The sequence below is a fragment of the Spermophilus citellus genome (genome assembly GCF_964194105.1).
Source record: "Spermophilus citellus genome assembly, chromosome: 2".
Lineage (NCBI taxonomy): Eukaryota > Metazoa > Chordata > Mammalia > Rodentia > Sciuridae > Spermophilus > Spermophilus citellus.
The window spans coordinates 258,321,014-258,329,431 of record NC_138183.1 but is presented as its reverse complement, the minus strand read 5'-3'; positions in this window follow the sequence as shown (position 1 = coordinate 258,329,431).

Genomic DNA, 8,418 nt, shown 5'->3' with positions numbered 1-8,418 from the left:
AACAGAACAGATGGGGGAAATCCCAAGTTCCCCACTTCTGCTTAACCATGACTCATACACCAATAGCACCATAGATGTCCCCACTAAAAGGGACTAGATGTTCCCACAAAGGGGAACCAGATGTGTAGAATCTAGTGTGCGCACCAGGAGAGCTTACCAAATGGCTAAAGTTGTGACTTTCCTGAGTTTGATTCTCTTTTTCTCAAAGTAGAGCGATTGATGGAACAACATGTGCAGTTCCAGGAGAGAAGACAGGAGTTCCCTGAAGCAAAGGGGCTTCAGCATCTGCTGGGACAGTCCCTTGGTCCCTCCCTTTACTCACAGAAACAGCTCCTCTGGTTGGACCCAAGACACAAACACTCATCTCCTAACACTCCTGCAGTTGGCTCTAGAAAAGTTTGCCAGAAACATGAATCCTCAGCATGAAAGTGGGGTTCCTTGGAAAGCCAGGCCTGCCCCAGAAAGTTGAAGAAGATGCTGCTGTCAGGTTTCATCTGGGTCACCAAATTTGTTCCCAAAATCTTGGTCCTGTGTGGGGAGCCACATTGAGTTACCATGCCTTTCAGTCCTGATGCACCATGTCAACATGAAAGGTCACTGTAGTCTGTCAGGTAGTGCCATGAATTGTGACTCAGTCTTTTCCCCAACTCAGAGAGCAAGGCCAGTCTTCTGAGTAGGCACACCCCTGGGGTGAGCTACACTCACCTCTTCTTTTGTAATTCACCCCTTTGCCCTGTTTGGGGTAGAATGTTCCAAGGAAACTCCCTTTGTGTGTCCCCTTCTCTTGCTCTGTCTTTGGACATGGCCTTCCTAGATGTCAGTCAACCTGCTGACAGCAGACATCATGGAGCTAGACTCAACCCTCCTCCCGAAACCTGACCCCTTGTCTCATTTGAAGGGCTTCTCCCCAGTAAAAGGGTTCAGCACATGCTCTCTTCTTTCCCTCTTTCCACAGACCCCTCAGGTCAGAGAAGCCACCACAGGACCCAAAGAAAAAGGTGTCTCTGTCTCTGGTGTGATTGTTTCGTGCAGCCCAGTTCCCCTGGAGTGACCCTGAGTGTCAAAGAACATGACAGTCCTTGTCCCCAATACCAATCCATGTTTTTGAGAAAAAGGAAAAAGAAGACTTGTGCTTTGCTAGCAAAGGAGAAACAAAGGGGACTCCTGTCCCAAAGGCTGTGATTCTGCCAATCAGCAGGAAGGGGTGGGGGCTTTTAAAGTGGTGATTCATAGAAAATGAGATTAGGGAGGAGAGAACAGGAAGGAGAAATTCATGGAAGAGATCAGGGAGGAGAAGGCCAGGGAGAAGAAGGTTGGAAAAAGAAAAAAACATGTAAGTTTCAAAGCCACAAGGGATATAGTCAGAGCATCAAATGAACACCTGTTATGTCACTATGAATATCATATTTAAGAATTCACTGCAAAATCCAGGGTTCTGAAGATCTTTGCTTATGTATTTTACTAAGAGCTTTATAATTCTGGCTATTGAATGAAGGTCTTGGTGAAGGGAAAGCGAGGAACGTGTGACTGACAAGTGAGAAATGAAAGGCAGAGATACACATGAGAGTTTATTTGTCAGAGCTCTGATAGGCCATCTGATAGGCCATCTCTCTCTAGGAGAGAGAGGAAAAACAGGCTGAGTTCTGGGACTTTTGTGGGGGAGACTCAGGAATCAGCAGAGCAGGTCCTAAAGCAGGCCATTAAGGGATGGTATGAGGGAGTGGTGAGCCTCTCTCAGAAATGCCCTGGACAGGAAAGTGAAACTTTTCCCTTAAATTGGTGGCTGCCACTTAAGATGGCCATCCAGATGCTAACCAAGGACTTTATACTCAAGTTAATTTATGTGGTGTGCAGTAGGGGTCCAAGTTCATTCAGGCACAGCCTTAAGTATCCCAGTATTACATCCTTCAAACTCACAGCCACTGGAAAAAACATGAACTATCCACACACAGATGAAGAGACTCAGGCTCAGGGAGGCCATAAGCATGTCCTGGTCAAAGTGGTCAGTGAGTGGCAGAGCCCGGACCCAGACCCCAGCACCCGTTCAGCAGCTGCTAAGAGGAGGGTCACAGGTCATGGGCAGGTGCCAGAGACCTCTGAAGAGGTCAAGTGTGAACAGAGGAGGGGGGCACTGCAGCTGGGGACTGGCCACCCATGCCTGCCCAGAGCTGGAGGACCTACAGGTGGGTGCCCTGAGTGTGGAGTGCCCACAGGGAAGGGCAGCTGCTCTCCACTGCTGGGTCTGAGGAGGGAGCAGCAAGGGCCTGGCCTCAGGCTTTTGTGGGCAAAGAAGGCTGGAGCCAGGCCCAGGCAGGGCCCTGAGCACGGCATGAATGTCGCAGCCTCTCACATCTAGCACTCTCCCCACGGTCTCAGCAGCAGGCAGAGCTCCCACCTGCAGGACAACAGGGCTTCTTGGGTGCCCTCACCCCAGGGAGGGCTCCAGGTGCCCCAAAGGCCACTCTGCCTCAGGTGCCACCTGGCTCTTTACTCCTACTTTGTCCTGGGCTGTGAAGGGGGCCAATCTGGGCTTCTTCAAGGGGATCCATCCCCTGAGGCTTCAGGCCAGACCCTCTCAGGAAATCCCTCCTCATAACCCTCCACTGAGCCCCACCCAGGAGGCCACATAGGGCCCAGGGCAGGAGGCCAAGGGCTAGGGGTGGTGAATGACTGATTCACCCTTGAGCAGGTTTCAGGGTTCCAGCCACCTGCTCTGAGAGCAAGATGGGCGTGGGGCAGGCCCTTGCTCTCTGAGGGTAGCGAGGGTTAGTGGCATCGTGATCCTGATAACACTTTATGGGTCCTGATCTCCTAGGAGAGCCAGGTGACTGCTGTCTGCAAGGTCCGGCCAAGGCCTTCCTGGAGACGTGGGCAGAGGCTTTGGGGAGGAACTAGGGCTGATGATTAATCAGACCAGGGACGCATTGCTTCCTTTGTCTAACTCATTCCCCTGCTGGGAATCAGACTCGGTACTGTGCCTTGTGGAGTAGCCCACTCTCCCCCCGAGGCCTGACCCTTTCTGTTTCTCAGTTGTGATATAATGCATATGACATAAGATGTCCCATCTCAACCATGCTCAGGGCACAGGGGCATGGGACAGGGTCCCCTGCTCTGTAGCCTCACCACCTCCATTCCCAGGACCACACTAGGCACCACCTCCATTCCCAGGACCACACTAGGCAAGGTTCCACTGCTGAGCTGACCCCCAGCTCTAGGTGTCTGACTGTCAAGACCAGTCTGGACTTTTCTCTCTGTAGCACTCACCCAGAGTTTGGGAGAGCAGGTGCCCATCCAGCCGAGCATGAGTGGCTGGCTTCAATGTGGAGGCACTTCCTTCTGGACACACAGGGGACGGGAGAGGAACTCCCTAAGGATGATGGATCCAGGGCACTCAGTGAGGGTCAGCAGGTTTTAGAGGGGCTGTGGCAGCAGACAGGCTTAATGGGGAGGGTTTCAGACTAGGCCTTTTGCAGATAGCCTCCGAGACCATTGGTGGTAGTTGTTGGGACTGTCCTAGCCCAGGCGACAGACCAGCCCAGTAGTTCTCAGATAATCAGGACTGAGAAAGGCTCCTCTCCTGCCCTGGCCACAATTCCCAGCCTCTTGGCATTGTTCCTGAACCCCAGGCCTGTGTCCACGTTCAAGCAGGACAGAGACCAGAAAAGCAGAGAGCAAGGGGCTGTGCCTGCCTTTTCTATCAGGCCTACACTCCAGCTTCCTCTCCCTCTCCTTTCCCAGACTGAACAAATATACTTTCTTTTCAGCAGCACATGGCTCCTTCTCTAAAACAGACCATATCTTATGCCACAGAGAAATTTTTAGATAATACCTTGCATTTCTATCAGACCTCAATGGAATAAAATTAGAAATCAATGATAAAATTAAAAATGGAAGCTACAGTATCAAATGGAGACTAAATAATACACAATTTAATGATGAATGAATAGTAGATGGAATTAAAAATTCTTAGACATAAATGAGAACACTGACATAACATATCAAAATCTCTGGGACACTATGAAGGCAGTACAAATAGGAAAGTCTATTGCACTCAGCATATTCATTAAAAGAATAAAAAGTCATCAAGTAAATGACCTAACACTACACTCAAAGCCCTAGAAAAAGAAGAAGAAATCGACACCAAAAGCAGAAGACAGGAAATAATTAAAATCAGAGCTGAAATTAATGAAATTGAAACAAAAGAAACTACTGAAAAAAACAAAAATTTGTTTTTAAAAAAAATAAATAAAATAGATAAACTCTGGCCATGCTAATGAAGAGAAAGAGAGAAAACTCAAATTACTAAAATACAAGATGAAGAATGAAATATCACAATGGATATATCTGAAATACAGAAGATATTTAGAAGCTATTTTGAAAACTTATACTCTAATAAAATAGAAAATCTTGAAGACATCAACAAATTTCTAGAGATATATGACCTACACAAACTGAATGAGGAAGTCATACATGACTTAAACAAATCAATTGCAAGTAATGAAATAGAAAATGCCATTGAGAGCCTACCAACCAAGAAAAGCCCGGGATTTGGATGGATTCTCAGCCAAGTTCTACAAGACCTTCAAAGAAGTATTAAAAAAATACTCCTCAAAGTATGTCATGATTACAGTAGATGGGGTAGAGAGAGAAGATGGGAGGGGAGGGGAGGGGGGATAGTAGAGTATAGGAAAGATAGCAGAATACAACAGTAAAAAGGTGGATGTGTAACCGATGCAATTCTGCAATCTGTATACGGGGTAAAAATGGGAGTTCATAACCCACTTGAATCAAATGTATGAAATATGATATGTCAAGAGCTTTGTAATGTTTTGAACAACCAATAAAAAAGGAAAAAAATTAAAAATAAAAAAAAAGTATTTCATGAAATTGAAAAGGAGGGAACCCTTCCAAACTCATTCTATGAGGCTAATATCACCCTGATTCCAAAACCAGACAAAGACACATCAAGGAAAGAAAACTTCAGATCAATATCCCTGATGAACATAGATCAAAAATCCTCAATAATATTCTGGCAAATCACATACAAAAACACATTAAAAAGATAGTGTACCACAATCAAGTAGGGATGCAGGGTGTGTTCAACATATGGAAATTAATAAACATAATTCATCATATTAATAGACTTAAAGATAAGAATCACATGATCATCTCAATAGATGCAGAAAAAGCATTTAACAAAATACAGCAGCACCAGTTCATGTTCATCACACTAGAAAAGCTGCAGAAAGTAGGAACATACCTCAACATTGTAAAAGCTGTATATGCTAAACCCAAGCCCAGCATCATTCTAAATGGAGAAAAAAATGAGAACATTCCCTCTAAAAACTGGAACAAGGCAAGAATGTCCTCTTTCAACACTTCTATTCAACTTCATCCTTGAAACTCTAGCTAGAACAATTAGAAGAAAGAAATTAAAGAAATACAAATAGGTAAAAAAGAATTCAAACTATCACCATTTGCTGAAGACATGATTCTATATCTAGAAGACCTAAAAAATTCCACCAGAAAACTTCTAGAACTAATAGATAAATTCTACATTTCCTCTTTGGAAAGGTGTCTGTTCAGGTCTGTGACCCAGGTCTTGACTGAGTCATTCACTATCATACTGTTGAGTCCTGCATATTTCTATTTCGGACAACAGTCTTTCCATCAGGGGGGTGTTTTGCAGAGGTTCCCTCCCAGTGTTCAACTCACTTTTGTATTCTCTTGACAGTGTCTCTGCAGAGCACAAGCCTTGAATCTTAACAAGCATTAAACATACTTTTTCTTTCATGCACCATGATTTTGTGCTGCATGAAAAAGTCATTGCCCTACCTAAGGTCTTCTTGATTTTCTAACATTTCCTTCTAACAGTTTTACCCCTTTGCATTTAAAATCAGTTCTTTGACCAACATTGATCTGTCTGTGTGCGTGTGAGGTCCATGTCCAGCAGTGTTTGCTGGGAAGTCCTTTCCCATGGAGTCGCTCTGCTCCTCTCAAGTGTGCCTGTTCCTGGGCTCTCTATTCTGTCCCCTGGTCTTCTGTCCAGACTCTTCCCAGCCACACCGCATGCTGCAGGCCCTTTGCCCTAGGTACAAAGAATACCAGGCAGCATCTATTCCCCTTCAGTGTCATGTTGTTCTGAGATTTCAGATTTCCATAGACTTTAGAATCAGTGGTTTTATACCCACAAATAACTGTTGGTGTTTTTATTTTGATTTCATTAAAGAATCCATAGATCAATTTGGGAAGAACTGACATCGTAATAATGTTGAGTCTTCCTACCCACTACACAGTGTCTCTTTATTTGGACCTTAGATTTCTCTGTCAGGTTTTAGCTTATCTCATACAGATCTTGTACCTATTTTGTTAGACTTATACCTATGTATTTCTCTTTTGGGTGCTAACATATATGATGTCATGTTTGAAAGTTCAGATCCAGGGGTTACTAGTGCCTAGGAGAGCAAGTGGCTTGCACATTAATCTATGTCCTGCTTTTTGTTCTTTGAAATTTTCCATAGAGAAAATCGTGTCATATGCAAACTGAAGCAGTTTATTTCTTCCTTCCCAGTGTCCGTTTTATTTCCTGTCTGGTCCTCCTGCATAGGCTGCAACTTCCTGCACAATGCAGTAGGGTGGAGGGCATCCCTGTCCTGTTCCCAGTCTTCTCACCCCTCCTGCATCCAATCTCAGCTGGAGGTGTTCCTAAGGAAGTTCCACTCTGATCCATCTCACCAGGCATTTTCTGAAATCACAAATGGCTGTAGGGTTTTGTGGAAGCTTTTCCTGCCTCTCCTGGTGTGACCTTGTCTCCTGGACCTCAGCCTTCTGGTGTGATGGACTCTATTAATTGATTTTTTGATGTCTCCAGATGCCTGGAGCAAATTTCCCCTGGTTCTGATGTGGGATGCATTTCACACAGGCTGGATCTGACTTGCCCATGTTTTGTTGAGGGTTTTTGCATCTGTATTTGAGAGATACTGGTCTGAATGGATTTATGATAGCTCTGTCTGATTTTGGTGTTTGGTCATTGCTGGCTTCATGGAATAAATTAGGAAGTGTCTCCCCTGCTCCTACTTCAAAGTTATTATGGACAATGTTATCTCTTTAACTGTTTAGAAAAATTCACCACCACAACCACCTGAGCCTAATGCTTTGAGATCTGGAAGGTCTTTAGTCCTGGATCCAGTTTCTTTAATAGACACAAGCCTGTTCAGGGTGTCTAGTGTAAAGACTGTGTCTTTCCCTCAGGGAGTCAGGCCTTTTTTACAACTTCAACCACCCAAGGTTGCTGCTGTTGGGCGTACATCCAGGACCAGATCCCAGGTTTGGTTCTGCACTTTGTCTTAGACAATGAAGGGAAAGAAGCCATTAAGGATAACTGACTTTCCAGAACTGACACAGAGAACTGAATGTGCATGAAGAGCTGCACAGCCGTGCTCATGTGGGCCGAGTCGGCCTCTGGAGGAGTGTGAGGGTCCTGGACTCAGAGTCAGCTCCACGAGGGGCCAGCAAGGGCACAGGGGTATCCAGGAGTAGGCCACTCCCTAGGGGCCCTGTGCTGCCTGCCATGCTGTGTGGAGCCCCAGACTCTCCCCAGTCAGGCCATGAGGCTGTTGCTTTGTCTTGTGATGTTCCCTCTGCAAAATCCCAGGCTGTCAGAGGAGCTAGTCAGGGCTCAGCCTACCAAGGTGGCTGGAATCCCAAATGGACAGCACCTCCCTGAGCCCAAGTACTCATGGAGGTCATTCCCTCTGCCAAGGCCAGGTCACAGATCCTAAGGCAAGCCTGGCATCTCACACCATGTCTGCGAGGGCTTATACCAAACCCTGGCACAAAGGAGACCTTCTTCTTCCTTGTTGCCTGCTGCCCAGCTGGCTCCTGAAGTGAGGGCTTGCCTGCCAGGTACCTGAACACACCAGCCCATGGGTACTCAGGGCCCTGTGACAAGTGATGGGTTCGTGGTCATGAAAGCCCTTCACAAAGCACAACCCACCCCAGAACGTGTGCTGTCAGCTCCCTCTCTGTCCCTCCAGGCCACGTCCTCTGAACCTGTGGGCATCCTGTGAGTATTCTACCACCAGGGACCCTCCCAGACACAGGGAAGCCCCTGGGATTGAAAAAACGGGCAGGGCCTTAGGGAAGAAGTCCCAGGGGCAGGTGGGGTGGGGCCTCGGGCAGTGCTGGGGCAAACTGTACACTCCCAGGCTCTGGCACTCTTTCCCCGAGGGTAGCTAGCAGGGCTCCAGAGGGGAAGCAAGGTTGAGCACGACCTGTGGCCAGGTGCGTGGCCACAGCAGAAGGCTCTCCTCACACAGGGCCATGCAGAGTCTGAATTCACTTCCTGCAGCTGCGGTAACGAACCATGAAACTTAGTGCTCAAAATGACACGCACTTCTCTTTGTTCTACAGGTCAAA